The following is a 21,546-nucleotide window of genomic DNA, read 5'->3' as shown; positions in this document are numbered from 1 at the left end:
TTTAAGAATAATAATGTCCTTTGAAATGTATTTTATTCAGAAAATTAGTGTTTCTTTTTATGATTTAATCCAAATATATTATCAAAAACGGTGGTAATCAAATGTAAATTTAAACTTGTGTCCTTTTATTTTTTGGGGAAGCGCTGCAAAAACGGATTTACTAAATTAAACCATGGACGAAAAATATATTCCTTTAAATAATATTTAAATAAAATGTATTATTATTGTTGTTATTATTTTGAGAAGTAGAATAGTAATATATTTCTGTCATAATTTCTCCTAGTAAAACCGAACTTTTATTTTGGCGGGTTGTAATGAAGACCAAAAATGTAAAAAAGTGTTTCAAAGTGTAGTTGACAATGGTTTTGTTTTTCTCAAATAAAATTATGAAAATGCTCATTAGGCGTTCTCAGAGCAGCTCTGGAAATGTTCATGTATTCATATCCTCAAATTGTTTGTGAGACGCTGAAAACACCATGAATGTCACGCGTACTTGAGTATTGAGCGGCGCAGCTCAACAGAACAAATAGGGTTATATATTTACATGCAGTATTTTTGTGCTTAAATATTCACAGACCATGTCGCGATTGGATTTATTGCACAGTTCTACTTTCCATGTATTCATCCATCCATTATTTTGAGTGTTTTACGTGACATCTGCGTTATGTGAATTCCATTTTCAAGACTGGATTCCGGAATTCCCTCTGCATCACGTAAATCATTCGGCCTTAAGTTATAATCGGGACATACCTTTATCTGCAGGAGGGATGGCATCCTATGTATCCTCCTTTTGCAGCCACTTTGCGTCCACATTTTTTACAAATTTGATATCTATCCTCGAGGACAACCGTGCTTTTTTTCTACAAAGTATTTCCATACTGGCCATAATCCACTTCATAAGAATTTGAGGGCGCTTTCAGCTTCGTCTGCGTCACCTTTCTTGCGCGTTTGTTCTCCCGCCCTTCAACCAATGCAGTAGTTTCCGAGTGTGATTTTTTTTTCTCCCTTGTATTATTATTTTTTACTCAGTAACGGATGATTTCAAATGTAGCAAAGTAAAATATTTCAAATAAAACGTACTTAAGTAAAAGTACAGATTTTAAAAACTACTTAAAAAAGTAGAAGTACACAAAAAAACTACTCAATTACGTAATGCGGGTAAATGTAATTCGTTACTTTCCACCTCTGCCAAATGCAGCCTTTATTTGTGGTAGGCCTGGGCGAAAAATCAATTGAATGAATTAATTCGATTTAGGGTTAGGGTTAGATTAGGCGATTTAAAAAAATAAGTAAATCGAGTTTTTGTGTAATGGCACATTTTTGGCTCCCCGGAGCTTCCGTAGCGTTAGTTTCAAATACCAGTATGGCAAGCGACAACAACAACATCATAGCACACACGAAACGGCAGCAGTATACAGCAAGCGACAACATGGCTACCAGTGAAGAGTGGGAAGTTTGTTCCCAAGAAAGGAATAAAATCATCTGTTGTTAGGAACTGGTATGGGTTTGCTGCAACAGACGTGGAGCAAGAGACCCCACGCTGCAACATTTGCCTAAAGCCCATCGCAGTCAAAGGCAGCAGCACCACAAACCTATTCCAACACCTGAAACAGAGACATCCAGCCGAATATGAAAAATGCCAGTCTCTCCGAGACGAACAAAACCGCAGTGACCAACAAACCTTAGCTAAAAAAACAGCTAACTGTAGCCGAATCCTTTGCACAAGGCACCGCATATGACAGGAAAGGGGCACGGTGGAGAACATTCACCGAATCGGTCGCTTTGCACATAGCCAAAGACATGGTACTCATATATACCGTGGAGAAGACGGGGTTTATTAATTTGATTAAAACCTTAGACCCCAGATATGAGCTACCCAGCCGCAAGTACTTCAGTGAAGTCACCTTGCCCCAGCTGTACAACAACACACGAGAGAAAGTCAGCAGAGAACTGGAGGAGCTGTCCTTTTATTCGGCAACAACCGACATGTGGTCCAGTCGGACAATGCAACTTTATATGAGTTTAACGGTGCATTTCATTAACAATGCGTGGGGAGTATTTCCCTCCAAACGTCATACTTTCCCGAGGACCACACTGGTGAACTTGTTGCCAAGGGACTGAGAGATGCTCTCGACTGCTGGAACCTGTCTGAGAATCGTCTATGCTGCATGACAACTGACAGTGGCACCAACATGATTAAAGTCCTGAGAGTGAACGGATGGCCAAACCTCCAGGGCTTTGGACACAAACTACACAACGCTATTGGTAAATTCTAACAATAAGTAAAGTAAAATATTCAATTTTGACAGAGCACATATTTTCCTCATCCAAAACGCAGTCAAGCTAGTAGGGCTGGGCAATATATCGGATGACATTGTTATGCGCATCTCGTCAGTAAAACCGGTTCCTTGATTAGTAGTAAATCACCACCACCTGCTTTCAGATGGAGCGGCATTTAATACACAGAGCCGTAGCTCACTGACAAGCTGAGCCATATGGCATTAATTATCACAGGCGATACGTCCGTGATAATTAATGCGATATAGAGGAGTTTTTTTTTTTCTTATTTTTTTTTTCAGTCAGGCAACCCAACATTTAGTCAAGCTGACTCAACTACGAAAATACGATTGTCTGACTACTTGACTGCGGTTCATCCACCGTTTAAAAAGTTTAAGTGCTGTACGTGATTTATTAAAATATATATATATTTTTTAATTAGGCCTAGCCAAAAAGAAAAAAAGAAAAAAACTCGGCAAGAATGTTTCAATATGGTATGTCCATTTGATCTGTATTTGATTAATAAAGACAGTCGAATGGATTATTTTATAAAATGGATTCAAATTTCTCCACAAACTGCACATATGCCTATAATAAACAAAAAATATATTTGTGTAACTGCAGTTTCTGAGTTTTGGAATGACAAAGGTTTGAAATACAGAAGAAAATAAATCATTTTTAGATGGATGTAGACTGATATTTATTAAAGTCCCCATCCCAATAGTGATGTATGTATTTGTATTTTATTCTTTATCATACAGAGAATGGTGTTAAGGATCCCCGCATAGATCGTGCCATTGGAGTATGCAAGAAGATAGTCACTGCTTTTTCCTACAGCAGAAAAGAAGAGAGCTGTGTGTACAGTAGCTCAGTCAGAGCTTGGCCTTCCCCCTTATCAGCTAACAACAGAATCCCCAACCAGGGGTGCGTTTCCCAAAGCCAACTATGGTCGCAAGTTCCGTCGTTACCAATAGAGTTCAATGGAAATTGCGATCATAGTTGAATAACGATGCTTTCGGGAAACGCACTCCAGATGGGGCTCCCGCCAAAAGATGATCGAGCGATTCCTGGTACAGGAGAAGGCTATAGCCCGTGTCCTGTGGTCTGATGTTAAAAGCCGCCATCTTGTGCCCTCTTGGCAAGACATCGAGGTTTTGGAGTCAGTAAACAAGGCGGTTAAAGCACTCCAAGACTTTACGGATGCACTATCAGGGGAAATGTATGTCAGTGTCTCATACGTCAAGCCTGTTATCCATCTGTTCAAAACCAGTCATTTGCAGCCTGAGGACAACGACACGGAGCTTACCAAAACAATAAAAAGGAACATACTGGGATACCTTGTTGACAAATACAGTGATCCTGTCAAGGATGAGCTCTTGGACATGGCCTCTCTGATGGATCCAAGGTTCCGGACATCCTAAATCGACCCAGACAAGGTGGAGCAAGTCAAAAGAAGAGCTGTCAGTGAACTTCTGTCTTTCCCCGCTGACAAAAGCACACCACAGCCTGGTCCAGTTGTGCAGGTGGACCAGGAAGAGGGAAGGCCTCAGCCAGACCCCAAGAGGAAAAAGACCTTAGCAACCTTCTTCAAGAAGTGTGTTGTTGTGCCAACCTCTGACCATTGTTTAGGAAGAAGCTAAAATAGAGACTGAACTGGCAACCTATCTGCTCTTGCCAGAGGCAGACCCTGACACTGATCCACTGCAGTGGTGGAAGATCAACAAACCCAACTTCTCAAGGCTCAGTCACCTGGCCAAGAAATACCTCAGTATCCCTGCAACAAGTGCCCCATCTGAGAGGCTTTTCAGTGTGGGGGGAGGAGTTGTCACATGCAGCAGAGCTTTCCTCAAACCAGAGGCAGTGGACAGGCTGATTTTCCTTGCCAAAAATGTTTCAATGTTATTGACAGCAACTTAAGCACATATCTCATGTTCTGCACCTCAAACAAAATGTGATTTTTCTTTCCTGTTCATACATTCAGGGACACAAATGGCACGGTTTATTTTTTTAAAGCAAAGTTTGCACTTTATCAATTTGAGTTGGAGTTGATGTATTATTTATTTTGCACATTTTGTACTCTTTGTACTAATTTTTGTTTACATTAGTATTTTACCCAAGCCAGAGGTGTTGCCTCTATGTTATTTAAAATTCTATGCAAAGTGCAATTAAAGACAGAGTATTTTTTCTGTTTTTGGTTTGAAAAATGTAATTCTGTGCGTTGAAGAGTAAGATGCAGTGCATGTTCATGCCATGTATCCCTGTATGTTGTTGCATTGTTTGGGCTAGATACAATGAAAAATGTCACTGTCTAGTTTTCCTCAGATTTGAATGTATTGTTAATGCTTTAGAAAATGGTGCTACTCTCAAGGTGAATGTTTGTCTCCTTTTAGTCTAGACTACAAAGTCTGACTTAAAACACAGCTGGGAATTTGATTCCAAGAGGGTGTTCATTTATTTATTATTCAACCCAGAAATGGGGGTTACATTTGTACGGAGCCCCCCTAGTCCCACTTTGTCAAAAAAAAATATTATAACTATCTCGTGGCCTCAAGATAAGTAACTCGTGGCCTCAAGATACTAACTCGTGGCCTCAAGATAGTATCTCGTGGCCTCAAGATAGTATCTCTATCTTGAGGCCACGAGTTACTATTTTGAGGCCATGAGATACTATCTTGAGGCCACGAGATACTATCTTGAGGCCACGAGATACTATCTTGAGGCCACGAGTTACTATCGTGAGGCCACAAGATACTATCTTGAGGCCACGAGATAGTATCTTGAGGCCACGAGATAGTATCTTGAGGCCACGAGTTACTTATCTTGAGGCCACGAGATAGTTATAATAATTTTTTTTGACAAAGTGGGACTAGGGGGGCTCCGTACATTTGTCTTGCTTTTGATTAAATAAAAGCAAAATTTGCTTTAAGTTGTCTGCCGTTTGTACTTATTGCTTTCCTTAATAAGTAGGGGGGGGGGGGGGGAATTGGAAAAAAAATCATAAATCGAATTAAAAAAAATTAAATCGGAGATTTTATTTTTAGGCCATATCACCCAGCCCTAATTTGTGGGTAATCCAAACAACAGGCAATAGGTTAAGAACATAGGCAATCCATCCAAACATAAAACACGATCAAAGGGGCACATGCAAAAACAGAAATCCAAGAATAGAGGGAATGCATCAACGTCACTTCCCCGCCGGAACACGCCCCCCTCAGCCGGACTGAGTGGCAGAAGAGCTGCTGCGTGACTGGAGTTAATAGGGGAAACTGCGTTAACGCGAGTAAAACAAACTATTATCAGTTTAAACTAAAAGTTGGACTCGATATAGTGTTCCTTACAACTTATCAAAGATCCAGTGATCCATGGATATTGACATGCAGCCAGGAATCGTGTTTCCTGACATTTATATGTGCCTGATTTCGACGCCGGGGAAATAAATGAAGACAATTTGCCTGTAAACGTTTTATATAAATACAATATAGATAGGTCTAAATCCGAGTGATCACTTACATTAATGTTATACTGTATATCATCATATCGTCCAGCCCTAAAACTTGTATAGTTTTTTGTCAGTGTTTATTTAAAAACATCCAATTATGCAGAATATAGTCTGTTCTGTAGCTTTTTGCAGTCTGTAAAAATATACAGTACCTCAGATTTCTGGTCAAATCTAGTTGTACAGTCAATCGCAAAGCTCTTTCCCGTTTTAGATGTGTTTTGTGTGATTTTCACGGCGTTCACGCTGAAAACAAATGCTGCCTTTTTGCCACTTGTGGGCGTGACCGCATTCACTCCGGCCGACGGTGACGTCATGCGCATACCCTCTATACCGAGCAGATCAAAAAAACAAGACCAGGAGAATGCTTAGAAATGCAGTGTGACACATACAAGACTTTGCAATTCCCGAATTCAGCATATGCCATATTCCAAGTCTTCTGAAGTCATACATGGCCTCAATGAAAATCTGACCCTTGAACGAAATTGTGAAATCTAATTTGCATTGCCATTAAAAAAATATGGCTCCTCAACACAGCGCCACAATGACATGCCATTGGTTGTTGAATGTGTCATAAGCGAACCTGACATGCCAGTTTGAATATGCAAAAGTGCAAATGTGCAGGCATGATGGGATAAAAGCTAAGTCAATCACAGCTGTTTTTTAGCAAAAGAGCAATGATAAAAATGATGTCAAATGTGTTTACACATCCAGCCAAAGTGTTTACTTGTCATAAGTACATAATTTGCTGGTTCCTGAGTTGGAACCACTCTATCGGCACTCCTGTGGAACGTTACGGCTGTCAAACAGAATCTAGTGATCTCTGGGAAGGGTGAGGTCATCCCGTTCAGACCACGGCCTGCCTCGTGCCTTTGTTTATTTGGAAACAAGGACCCATGCGGGAAATGTGTAAATGTGTGGCGTACTATGACAGATGAATTCTTGAGTCATCTGCAGAATAAGCCTTGTGTTTTTGCCTGAAGGAGCATGTGATGTTCTTGCTGTGATCATTGCACGCTGATATGTGAATGCTAATTAGGCAACAGACAGCGCTATTGATGACAGATGAGGCATTTGCTCTCTCTTTCTGAAGTGATTTCTTACAGCTGCCGCTATGACATATTGCAGCAGGGTTTTTGATTGTTTAGGAAATAAAGCACACTGGAACTTAATCATAAAACTAAACAACTAAATTGTGTAGACCTAGATCACACAACACAATAATTGCACTATTTATGCAATAGAATAATTGGCTGGATATGCTGTTAGCACAGGTTGTCTACATAAACAATATTTAAAATCTTATAAAGCAAAAATTATACATATTTTTTATTCCCAAAGAGAAGGTGCTAAACAATTCAACATTACAAGTGCACAAAAAATGCAATAAAATGAGAAAATGTAAGTAATAACATAATGTCAGTTTAATTAGTAATGTATCTCCTGACAAATGAAACTGTAAAATTGTTGTTATGGTTACTTCAATCCAATACAGCGTTAAACAGCTTTGTGAGGCACTGGACTAGTTATAGCCATAAATAGAATTGATTTAGAATTCATTCAAATTAGAGCTTTCCTTGGTTAAATGACCACACGGTCCTCTTAAGGACAGTGAGGAATGGGGGTGGGTCTTGAGCAAGTAGTCAACCAGTTAGCAGTTGTTGATTTAGAACACCATGGTAACTTACCGATGCCCTGGCAACCACTCATTACACCCTAGCACCACTAGCTATGTTTCCATCCACCTATTTTTATGCACATTTTGGGATATCGCATCCAAAACTGCTGGATGGAAATGCCAAGATGCACATAAATTCTAAAAATGTCCATAAAAAACTGGTTTGAGTCGGATACATTTTTTATCTGATAAGTAAACAAGCACATAAACTATGGTGGAAAGGCATTTACAGAATAAATTCCTCAATGTGCATCAAAAAAAGCATGTGAGTTTGTGCGATGAGACGGCATAACTGGATTAGCCACCAGAACAATCTTTTTGGACAGCATCTGAAATGCTGATTTGGTTGTTCTGAAATGCCTGAGCAAAGTCTGTCATCAAAGTGATTCGTATAGTTCTACCAGAAAGACTCGGGAGATAAATTGAAAAGCTGTATACATGTATTGACAGCTCAGCAAGCATAAATTTATGAGTTCTTTGGCGTAGGCCCCGTCCTTAGCGAGCAAAGCGAGGTTAGCCGAATCTGCAAGTCCCGCCTGAGATGAAGGCGGGGGCGCAGCCGACCCCCTGGAGGTAAGGAAGGGACCATCCTGGTGGTGGTGATGGGGAGGATGGAGGTGAATGGCAGCGTCAGCATCTGCGAACTCAGACAACTGTAAGTACCAATCTTATATACTGTGACTGTTAACACCTGATTGGATAGGATGTAATACATGGCACGCTGATTGAGTCTTCCTGACAGAACTTAAGGTAAAGCTTCCATTTACCTCCCAGAACTGTCTTACACGACTACATTCCCAAACAGCAGGATCTTCCTCCAAAATGTGTTTATTGCATTTTGAATGTGCGCTCTGAGATGTAAGTAATTTAATATATACGAAAATTATTATATACACTGACTTTTCCAACTTCTCATAGTAATATTTAGTGCCAGTTTATCAGGAAGTGATGAATTTGTTCTTTTCGACTCATTAGATGAAAACGGTGCTTTATTCTCAAATGTTTTATATGTTGTACCCCTGAATTGAGGGGGAAAAGATTAACCACAAAACTTGCTCAATGTTTCCCCACTGCGAACTTTATGTGGAATCATTGGTAGCAATTGACAATAAACAACTTTTCAAAATCAGCATCATTCATTCACATTCTTTCTTAAAACGTACACACATTTAACAGTTGGTCACATGTGCTGTGAATAATGTGCACCTCTAATCCATAACACTATTTAAAGTGTACAAAAAATATGATTAAGTATTTTTAAGGCATTTTATAATTATCTGGATATTAACTCCTTAGATAGATATATAAACTAGTACCAATATATTCTAAACATGTAATAAATACTCTTTTGAGTAATTGTTTTATCTTAAAAATCCATAGATCTCTAAAATTCTCTTTCTAATTACCCGTGAATCAAACAATCAGCACTAAATATGCAGAACTAAACATTTAATACAAACATACGTACCACATACACACTAAATGTTCTCTATATGTGGTCTCGCACCCTAGCTAGGCCTCGCGCCATTAATGCTCAAAATGGAGCTCTGAGCTCATGCACCTCTGAACTAATGAGCTTTAAAACCTTTAAAGTTACAATATGCAGGATTTTTTCGCCACCAGGGGTCGCTACCTCTTACAATAACAAAGGCGTATGTTGATGACGTATATTCCGCATTAAGTGTAATTATGGATCTTGTCGTCAAGCAGATGGATCTTTTATGGATGAGTGAATACACTGATGTTTTTAACATGACTGTGGTGAAGCAGAGCCCGATTGCTAGACGTATACCAGCGCCACACGCAACGTCCCGAGTCCCGCAGATATAACGTTAAAAGAATAAGGACATTTCATTCTACTGAACTACCCGCAAGTGCTGAATTAATTCTCACACAGGTCAGTTTATTAGACGAATGAAACTTGAGGTAACGCAGCGCTGTTTCACTTGCTCTAACAGTTACACTATCACACTAAACGGCATTTGAGTGTGTTGAATGTTTTAGGTTGTTTGTTGGCTATATGAGACTAGCAGTAAGCTAGATCAACATTAGAATAACATACAGATCATATTCTAACATTTCATCATGTTGAACTAAATAACATTGATTAGTTTTATGTATATTTGCTCACCTGTCTAATAAAGTAACATGCAACACTTGCGTCTCTGTCAAGTCGAAGTTAGTCGCGGACGTGGAACTCTCGGCATCTCGAAAGATGTTGATCTTCGTTTTAGTCCTCTTTTTGTCTCAAAGTCTGCTTGCCATGGTCCATAATGTTTGAACAAAACAACAACAGCGTGAGCGTCCTTCTAGGCATAACGGGCATAACCCAGTTGTCAAAGTCTGTCGCCATGGTAATATTGCAGTAAGAGGTCAAACCTGGTGGAACGCGGATATGACGCCATTGACTGGCGACTCCTCACCCCTGCTGACACGCCCCGTTTCCTTGGTTAAAATCGCAATTTTTTCACCATTTACAAAAAGTTGGAAACATTTGGGATATTGTAAGTAATCAACTAAACATAATATATAACATTCACCTAGTGGTTTTTGGATATTTTACTGCAAAAATCCTGCATATTGTACCTTTAACTCAACACGCAATCACTAGAATACTCACATCTGTACACTCTTAAACATTATACAACATTAAATTAACAAATAATTGGAATTAATACCTGAATAGAGGGGGAGAAGATTAACCACAAAACTCGCTCGATGTTTCCCCACTGCGAACTTTATGTGGAATGGAAAAACCCTGCGAGTTCTCCCCTAGTGTTCAACAAGACAAGAGTAATCGATTGCACGTAGCATTGTGTTAAACTAATAGATCACAGATGAACACAAAATGACATACAAATGAATTATTTACATTTTATAAACCTTTGTACACACTTTTGAAATAGCGTGACTAAGTGCTGTCAATGTTTCACCGATTTAGGGATTATTATAAAATACATATTTCAATCTCTAAATAAAATACATATTTTAATCTGTCACATATACGAAAGTCCAATTTTAAATTTGCAACTTTGGATGGAATCATAGTAGCAATTGTTGAGAGTATGCACCACTCACATATTATTGATAAATCAAAATAAATCAACAAAAAAAGTCAAAGTCACTTACAACCAATATAGTGTAAAACAAAGTGCACACATTCCTGTGTTAATATTTTAATATGCACTAGACAGAGGTCTTTGACTGTTTTTTTTTCAGCATCTCACGGCACGAGTGACTCATTTGTAAGACACTGTATCAAATTAAAAACAGTTCAGTTTCAACTTTGCATTGTTTCACAGTTTGGACGTTCCATTGCACCTTTCTGGTTTTGGATGCAAAAACATGTCTTGTGTGAAAGACTTTGAAATTTTTAAGAGTTTGCTCTATCTTGTATGTTTACAGTCTTCACCTTTCTTCAATAGTGTTTAACATCTCCAGAGGAATTGACCATGAAATGAACCTCAGCTCTTTCTCTAAGCCTTCATTAGCTCGACAAATCTCCTAAGGAGACTCTTGTGTGTAAATGTGTGAGCCATTGTTTTCCAGCCCTTTATAAAACAATGGAACGTGCTTGGAATGAACTAAATTGCAGAGGTTTCTAAAGGTGACAGGAACTTCCAGAATTTCCTGTTTAAATTTGAATTACCCTTCAGAACAAAGAGCTCAAGATGTATTTGCCATTTGGGCTCATTTGACTTTCATAAAGTGAAAAGTGTGGACTTTTACAGTGTCTCAAGTAACCAAGTTTCCAGACAATGTCAGCAGGCTTTGGCCAAAAGAGCTTATCTGCTTTGGCTTGCTTTGAATATCCATCAGCGAATTCTGATGCAGAACTGCAGAGCAGAGACAAACATGGCACACGCATACGCATCAAAGTCAAAGACATTCATCTTCCTCTGCATCCTACGCCAGTGGTCTAAAAATGAACCGAATATGTTGTCTGAAAACACCGAAGAACCCAATCGTACATCAGTCATTTGGATTCTATGGATACGTATGACATTGGCGCCCCAGAAAAACAAGGTTCAGTTTAGTCATACGGCAAGTGTCGAATGGAAAAGTCTAGCGTGCAATAAATCATAAAAGGTTTGCTCATGACACGGTGTGGTTGTACAGCTCATGTTCTGTCATAGTCAACCAAGCCAAAGACAATAGTTAGCTTTCAATTGAGGGCACTGTTAATTTTCATTTGTTTGTCCAAGACCTCATGGTAAGGCTAATGGTGACATAAAACCAATGACTTTTAATAGACAGGCCAGAGGACAACGTGTCTGTCAACAAATGTCATGCCAAGGCATATACATTTTATATGGAAGGCTAAAATTTAAGATGTACAATCATTTTGTGATAAAATTTAATTGCAGTGGACTTAAACGGGTTTTATAAAGTTTTGCAGCGCTCTGAAAGTGCTTTTTCAAGATATTTAAAGGAATAGTTTGTACAATTTTTGCACTATAATATTCATCATTGTTCCTCATACTTTGTATTGAGTCGTTATTTATTGAAAAACTAAAATTGCTTTTTGTAAATTTTGACCGATTTTCCGACCCCATTCACGAAAATATAAATGTGAATGTTTTTTTGTTTGTTTGAGAATTTTAAGATTTAGGAAAGTACCAAAGAGTATCTTGCGCTTCAATGAAGGTAATACAATCTGACTGTACAAAGATGTCAATGTCACTCATTTGATTACGGACTTTGTCAATGCAGAATTGTGAATAATTTTGTATGATGGCGTCTTTGTTTACTTGTTTTTAAAATACTAAACCTTTGTTTCCATGTTTCAATTATATTTTGAAAGCCAGATTTTAAATGTGGAATATCTTAAATGAAAATATTAAGCTCACTGTCGGCGGGAGGTATATTCATATGAAACGGCACCATTATTCCTTTCAAACTGTCTCGCTTCTTATAACCATTAAGAGCTTTTCAGGATTAATATACAACACAAAGCCGCAAGTGATAGAACAAAACGGTTGACTTGTGTAAGAATGAAGCGGGGTCTTCCAGATGTTGCACTGCTTGCCATGTGTAGTACTGAGGGTGTTCGCAGTGATTTCATGAGTAAACCACGTCTCATGGCAGCTAGACATCGAGGCGATGCGTTCTCTAGGCCAAACATCACAGGCCACACGCTGATGTGTCAGGGTTTAAGATCGGGTTTCCGTGCAGAATGGCTGACGCTTTACGTAGCTGAATTGGCACGTTGAACTCTTTGTGACTGATGCGGGACATGCATCGCCTAATGATGCCTTTCTCTCCTTTTGATATCAAAGCAGCTGCTTCTCTTAAACATCTGAATGGTAGATATTGTTTAGCCCTTTCTGAGATGAACGAGCGAATGTGGCGCTGTGATAGATGGTGCCTGATCAAGACTGTATATTTGTAATCCTGATAAATGCAGACGATCATTTTTTTGACATTTGCTGATTAAAAAAAGAAGAGAATATTTCACATGCGTCCGTGACTGCGGCAAACAGCCTGTCAGACTGAAGACTTAAACAAGAAGGTGTTTGAAATGCATACGTCTAAGAGAGATATATTGCCCTGGAAAGCTTGTCAAATTTTCATACACAGATTTGTGTAGCCGATACTATCCATATGCTCCAAAAACATGTGCGGTCTGCCGTAAAAACGTCCACGGCCAGGGGGATAATGACTGAGTGGAATACGATGAGAACACGTGCAATGTCATCCTGGCCTGCGCTCAAAGCCGAAAACAACACTAATGTCTTGGTAGACGACCAAGTCGTGACTGGACGGACGCTTTATAAGGATCATTTCTCAATGTACCGTGTTTTGGGGCGGATGACTCTGACAGACAGGAGATGACGACACTTGGTAACGTTCTCTATGCTTGACCTCATTTTCCCATGTTTTTGGGGTAACTTCACCCCCTGGCCTCCACTCTGAGCTACATTAATCCGTCTTATATGAAAGAGCTCAGAGTTTTGGAATTGCGAGGAATGTTTTCCTCATGCTTGGCAGGAGAACGGTACAGTGATGCATGTGAAAACGTTCTTGCCCTCATATCCAGAGACAGGCCATGCGCTGATGGATGCTTGTGTCCTCTCGTCCTTGCTGTTTGTTTGAATTGAGGGGATGGAGAATGTGAAGTATATGTTTGGTAATATTACAGACGATTTGATGAAACAGTGTGTAAAACTCACCGTTAATGTGAATTTGTGCAACATGACGAGCAAGCATTATGATATTGACAGGGTAATCAACTATTCACAGTGCCTTTTTTTAATCAATGTAAAAAGAATGTTTAAAAAAATAACTTGATGAAACATTGATGCGGCTTGATTTGAATGAATAGTATGATAATATAAATATTACTTTTAACTTGTTAGTAGTGTAAGGTAAATGGTGTTCCATATGCATTTAATCCGTAAACCATCGAGCAAAAAATGTAATTTGAACTTAAACGCAGAGAGGATATTTTGGCTCTTCGTTTGAGAAGTCGAACAACAACTTCTAATTTGCGTAATAGCTCCATGTAGTCCAAATGACGTGTCCTTGTTGTGTGCTGCATTGTCCTGCTTCAACGGCTCGTTTCTCAGTTTTTTGTCTTTCATCACCATAGTATTTCAGTCATTTGCTACTGCTGGCCTGTTTCCTACAGCTTGAAGCAAAGCTAACAAACCCATTGAACTATGTCCTAAGGATTGAATAAATATTGGTCAGGTTTCCAGAATTCTGAAACAAAACTTTATCAAGCCAACATAAAGTTCACAAACTTTCGCAGTACTTTTTGTCTTTTCCAAACGCTGTCAGCTTCAGATATTTCAGAGGAAGGAGGTAAGACAAATTATATGCAAAATTGCTTTATTATTTCCTTTGCCTAATCGCATAACTGCAGAACCGAGAGTCTGTCTATAGATATGAGAAGAGACTCTAGTTCTTCATTTCCACATACTGTTTTTATTTATGTTTCACAGACGTCACTGCGGCTCTCAAGAGAGTCGAAGCTAAGACGTGATGTCAGTCAGGTATGCTGTGAGGCGGCGAGACAGATGCTGTTTCTGAGTCCAGGAATGTGTCCTTGACATTGTATATTTTTTGGCTCGTTCTAGAGGAGGAATTATCGAACAGTTGGACATGAATCCTCTAGGGGGCCTGAAATTGTTCTATCAGATATTATAAATGACGGTTTGATAGGGCTCTTGCCTTGAAGACCATCTTAGACCCGCACAAATGGTCCAGGCTGGTTTACGCTTGTTTGTATTGTTTTTTTGTGGGTCAGTTTTTGTGGACCTGCATAGCCATGATGTTCATCGGGCAAACATTTCTGATGAATTTGGTCAACCATAGAGTTGTGACGTTCGCGAACGAACCGATTCTTTTGAACGGCTCATAAACATGAACGATGGGAGCCGAGTCGCGGCTGGAGGGGAGCCGTTCTTTCTGTGGTTCTTTTTTCATGCGTGTTTCACACAGATGCACACAAATTAGCTCCTCAGTTATAGGGGAAGGGGCGCACCCAGCGCAGGGGTGCTACTGCCTAACAGCATGATGATAGTTGTGCACGCGCGCGCATCCTTTACGTGAGTACTCCAGTGGGAAAAAACCCTACGTGCTGTCATTGGGTAGGAGCAGAGCCAATGACTTATGCCGTCACATGGTTACTCCAGTTAAAAAAAAATAAAAAAAACCCCACTAAAGTAACACTAAGTTCCTTTGTAAATAAATACAAAGGAACTGCTTTGTATTTATTTACATTGCATTTTGTGTTCATGTTATTGTATCTACAGTATATATTTACAACTTTAAATAGTTTAAGTTTTTTATCAAAATGTTCTTGTGGTATTGTATGAATAACATAAGTCAACATAGCTTTACACATACACATACTTTGTACTAAAGGTAAATCCAAAATAGTGATATCACTTTCTAAGCAGAGGGATGTTGTGCAACCCTATGGAATATAGTCCACACATGACAAATGAGGTAATAATCAATATTTCAGAATAATTCAAACTCAGATATATGAATGTGTGTGATATCTGAGTTTTAATTAATTGACTACAAATCTCACCTCATCATTCCTCCCAGTGATTATTTCCAGGATAAACTGAGATGCCCCCAAGCTGGCTTCTTAAAACTGACTAAATATTTAAAAAGAGCCAAAAGAGCCGTTCTTTTGAACGGCTCTTTGAAAGGAACGGATCGCAAAGATCCGGATCTCCTCAAAGAGCCATAAATCCCATCTCTAGTCAACCAGCTAATTTAGTAATGCAATAAGCATTAATTTAAGATGTAACATAAATCCTAATGTACATAACTAATAGGAAAAACTAAGAGGAAACATACAGTAGTTGATAAAAAAAAAAGCTGTCAAAAAGAGAAATCTGGGAATATCTTTTTTGGTTTTCACTGTAAATTTTAGGATGATTTGTTTCACTTGACTGTATTTAACAATATTTTACTGTGAAATAAAATGAAATTTCCCAACTATTATAGTTTTTCACCATAGGGAGTAAGGGAACCTATGGTTCACCAAATAACAGGTTTTTACCATAGCATTTTTACAGTTTTTACTGTTACAATTAGAACCCTTTTACAATCAAATTAACACTACTGGAACACCTGTCAGATTCGAGGAACCGAATTAGTTATTGTATAATTCTTTCTTTTCTTTTTCTTTTTATATTTTGACAAAAATCAAAGAAGCAACAGAAATCTCTGTAGTGTTGCCCTTGTTCTGTCCCTCTGACTCATTAATATATCCTTGTATTATTAAGAGTGCAGACACACCCCATTACATATTGTGATGTCAGTGGTCAATCTGAGCATCACACAAGACCAATAAATGTCAAACAATTAACAACAGACAGTAATAAATATATGGCTAGTACCTCTGTGGCCTTCCAAAGCAAAGAGCAGGCTAAATCGACTGTGAATAGGGATCTCCCTTAAGATATCGAGGCCATTGACTTTTTCCCCCTCTTTTTTTTCTCTTTCAAAGGAAACTAAAATATAAGGAAATTAATGTGTAGACACGAGGCACTTTCAAAAAAAGTGAATACTTCCACATGCTCCCGAGATGCTTTTCAATCTGTATTTATGTGTTCAAGGAATTTTGATGGCGGGGATTAGGTATGAAATATGAAAAGTATTTTGAATGGCTAGATGGTTTTAATTAAATGAAAAAAAAGCTCTGACGACTTATCTATGACGAACGCTGTACAATATACACGTGTGATGTTATTTTGGGTGTAACTCATTTTCAGGTGACTGTTCCAAATGTTTTGACACATAGGGAATCCCAAATACATTGTCAGCCATTTCAACATCCCAATATCTTTTTCTACAATGCCAGTTTTTAAGCTCAACCTTAATGTTTGCCTTTGTCTGACACGGTTTGGCAAAAACAGCGCTCATGTGTGAGCAATATCCCAGCTGTGCACCATTTCTGGAATCTACTCTAAATTATGTTCGCAATTTCTTCAAGTCTGCTATAAAAGATTGTACTGGATACTGCTCTAGGCTTTAACAAGTCATAATAGGTTTATTAGAAAATGTGTTCGATGGTGGAGGCACACATTAAGCTGGATATGAATGTAATCATTGCATTGTGTGTTTAATTCTTTCTGACCTGGAACCTTGTGTTGCCTACGAGTCAACAAGCGCCTGGCTGTGGATAAAGATTGACGAATCACACAAATCTATAATCTACTGTATATCCTCCTGTTAATACTGACAAAGAGTACTTCAGGTCAACTACAGTGTGAATAACATGCTTCATTGTTTTCTCCTCAAAGAATTGTTGCATTAATGCAAGAAGCTCAGGACAGTATATTCGTGGATGACTATACCGTCTCATCACACCACACGCTCTCCCTGCCAAGGCATCTGCTAGTTGCATGTCCAAGATTTGTATTTAATAAGCGGTTTCTGTATCTGGAAAATAATATTCTTACTTATTTACATTTTTGAAATATTTTAAGCACATAACTTACAAATAAAATTCACACATATTCCCCAAAAATGACAAAACAGCACTATAAAATGACTTTCAATGGTTTGTGTTGCATTCATTTGTGTGAGTGAAAATTTTCCAGCTCCATGAACAGTCACAACTCGTTCAAAAGATGAATCTGAACTTCAGCATGTTGTAGTCACAAGACATGTGAGAGCCAATGACCTTTTACATATAAATCATTTGAATACTTTTATGGTGCTTTAAAAAAAAAAATTATTGTGACTGCGCTCGAAGTTGTCACAGATTCAGAGATGGAGACAGAGGATGAACTCAACAGAGGATTTATTGACAGATAAATGGAGTAAACGTGAACTTCAGGTGAATAGCAGAGCGATAAAACACAAGAGACTCTTAACTGGAGTGAAATCAAATCTTGCTGGGCCTATGATGGAGGAAAACGGCCTGTGAGCTGAAGAAAGTAGAGGGGATGCAGGGAAGATTAGCGTAATTTTAATGTTATGTTTAAGGTTGTTTTTGTTTTGTTTTTTACCTAAAACCTTCCCCGCTGAGATGATATAAACATGCCTTAAACAGCTTGTCCTTTTACAGCAAATTTAGTTCACGAACAACTGACAGTCATGACCTAAATATGATTTTAATGAACAATAATCAATCTTAAAATTTGCATTTGTAACTTAGGCTACTATTTACGCCATCCGCCGCGCTTGCATACAAGTTCAGAGGATCTCACGATTCTTGGCTAATTTTCAGTCAGACTTGTGAACTCATTTAAGTGGAGACTCTCTCTGAACGGATCATTTGGTGAGTTGCGGACTCGAGAACAGCTGCAATCGGATCAGTCCAATTCGCAAATTAATCATTTGGTTCTTTTTAATGAGCCTGTTAAATCGGTTCGGAAATCGCACCAAATGATTCATTCGTGAATTGGACTTCATGAATCGGACAGGACATGACATAACATAACATAACATATGGATATGGCCACCAAATATTTGACATTCTTGATTCTGCACTGCATTACACCCCAGTATTTTTGTTACATTTTAGGCTGGTCTACCTCAGTGGTCTAACAGCGCTCGTCAGTGTCAAAATAATTGAGATGGTAAATCAAATCAAAGAGGGCAGGCTTTACAGTTTACTATAGCTGAGTGTGAATTACAGCGGGATGCTGCAGTATTAATGGTGAAAGATTAAGGTAAGATTTAAGCAGATAAACATTTAAAACCACTGTATTACAATCTAAACGTTAAACAACCAACAGTAATATCCAGTTATCTCTCGCCATTTTGAATTGAAAACATAGGCTATCATTTACCTGATTAAGGTAATTCATAAATGAATTTGACTAGACAAGAGACATCAACAGAGACGTTTTCAGCAAATGGAAATGGCAAATTGATTACTTTGCAATAAATTCTAGTTCTTTGTCTGTTCTCCTTTCTTTTTCTTTATCTTTAAATCCCTTATTTAATTCATTTAAATAAAAAGGACCTTTACCACTCCCCATATGGTTTGCTCTGCCCCAATGTTCAAAACATGGTTACGGCCTTGACATAAGGGGTGCTGAATCTATTATAAAGGGGAAAAAAATCACATTCCGTTCCACCTTCAGCTTAACCCAAAGGTTTTGCACTACATCTGAAAATCTAATTCAGGTCAGTTTGGAAGCAGTAGCTGGTGTGGGATTTCCCCTTTATGACAACTCTGAGACTTGGAAGAGCATGATGGAGCGTCATTGCACCAGAGCAGTTTGCAGAAGGATGATGACTGTAATTGTTTTATATTCCTCCATTTGCACAGGTGTTTCCCTAACTCTCTGAGCTACGAAGAATCCTCTGTGAGACATGTCATTACCAACCCAACTCAGTCTTTGTCCTCCGCTAAAGCAGCTAGGAAATTTATGCTATATTCTGGTCTGTATCCTGGGGGTGTGTTATGCTTAAGGCTAAATTTGGTGGTTGGTAAATGGCTCTGTCCTTTATGTGGCCTGCATTTTGCCAGTATAACCATCTGTCAGTACCAAAGTTTCTAGTGGTCAAACAATATGGGTTGGCCATGTGTGATCTTTTTTCAAGTAAAACAAAAGGGAGTATTTAACATATGAAACACATAGGATATTAAGGATCACAGATAATCCATAGTGCAAACTTAATGACAGAAAACAGTATCACTTTTTGTTAATCCTCTTACCTTTATAAAGGTTTATACGGGTGCTTACTCTCCACGAAGTGGAGGATCATTTAAATGTTAGCGGAAACTGTGTTGACTTTGGTCATAGTTTCCGTCCATGTAGAGGTAATACGTGCTGAATATTTGAGAGACATAACTCTTAAAACAAAGCAGAATATACGGTTGTTCAAGGAATTTGTTGGCTCTTAAAACACAAGATGTTTTTTGTAAAACTCTTTTATTAAAACATGATGACCCTTGCCGACTGGCAAATCCAGCCTTTCTCTCTTTCTCTCTCAGAAGCGTTCAGTGTAAAGCCTGCTAACTTCTAAACAACACTTGTCCAGTCTATAAATCTGTCATCAGTGTACAGTGCGCACTGGACTCACAAAACTTAAGAACATGGGAATAGTCCAAATCTTTTGATGTTGTTGTACAACAGCATTTTAAATGACATACATTGATAAAAATGCACTAAAGGTTATTGGGACTTTTTGTTTTTGTTTTCAGCTCTAGTAATATTGAAAGATGCTACAGTATGTAGTATTTGGTATCTAAGATTACATGAAATGTTATTGTGTTTGTTACTGGGTATGGGTATTTTTTCATGGCTCATCTAAGCAGAGACTCCTCTACTCCTCTTCCTTTAAATTCTTTGCATATTGCGTATCACCTCACTCAGTATTATGAAGGAAATATTCGTTTAGATTCAAAAGGTAATTTGGGAATTTTGTCACTTTTGGCGAGGTGCCTGTGTCTTGCCATTTTGACCTCTTATGAGAAGACCAAATGGACATAATAATGGACACAATAATATTTTATAACATCCTTTAATTAATCAGAACAGCTGTTGGCCTGTGCAACCTAGGACTTTATTGATTCTGGAGATGATGTGGAAAAGTGTCTCAGGCTAGCATACTTTAACAGGCACATTTCTGCACGTCTGAAAGGCCAAGGGAAATGTCCTTTATATCAAGAAGCAATCACAAAATGTAACTTTTATTGTCAAAATCCACTGAGAACTACTGACATATGATGGAAAAAGTGACCGCTTTTAAAGCTGTTATTTATTAGTGGAAGAAATTGTGTAGTAGTTCTCAAATTCACTGTATCATTTGTTACACTCTTAAAAAATAGAGGTTCTTTATTGGCATCTATGGTTCTATGAAGAACCTTTAACATCCATGGAATCGTTTCATTGTGCAAAAGTTTCTTTAGAGTATGTGGCGAGCAGGACGAGGCCGAGTGACGTGAGAGCGGCAATCGGCCTCGTCCTGCTCGCCACAGAGTGGAAAAGGGTTCTTCAGATTATTAAAATGTTCTTCACTCTAAGAACTGATGGTTCTGAATGGTTATATGGCATTTGAAAAACACCATTTTGGAACCTTTATTTTAAAGAGTGTAATAATGTAGGGGAAGATGGGGATGAAGTTCCTGTTCCAGCATCCCTCCACCTCCCCAAACTCCAACTTCATCTTTGGGGCGGCAGTGGCTCAGTGGTTCATGTAGGTTGTCTACAAACTGGAAGGTTGGTGGTTCAATCCCCGGTTCCACCTGACCAAGTGTCGAGGTGTCCATGAGCAAGACACCTAACCCCAGCTGCTCCCGACGAGCTGGATGGTGCCTTGTATGGCTGACACCGCCGTCAGTGTATGAATGGGTGAATGTGAGGCAAAAATGTAAAGCGCTTTGGTGGCCATTGGGTCTGTGAAAGCACTATATAAATGCAGTCCATTTCATATCCTACATTTAGCCACTGTGGCGAGTATATCAGAGCTCGAGTTGAAGCTGCTTCATCGAGCCCCTCATCAGTGGACAGCAAGCCAAATAAGTTTAACCTAATATCTTAAAGATTTTATGGGGAAACGAACTCGTTAAAGAACAAGGTGCATTGACTTTTGAATTGTAACATATTTAGATATAGAATTTGCATGTGCTAAATGTTGTAATGCATTAGTCAATGTGTTAAATGGG

This window comes from Rhinichthys klamathensis, unplaced genomic scaffold (assembly GCF_029890125.1).
Source record: "Rhinichthys klamathensis goyatoka isolate OS25496 unplaced genomic scaffold, OSU_Roscu_1.1 h1tg000014l_1, whole genome shotgun sequence".
NCBI lineage: Eukaryota > Metazoa > Chordata > Actinopteri > Cypriniformes > Leuciscidae > Rhinichthys > Rhinichthys klamathensis.
The sequence above is the reverse complement of the archived record's forward strand: the minus strand, read 5'-3'. Positions refer to the sequence as shown.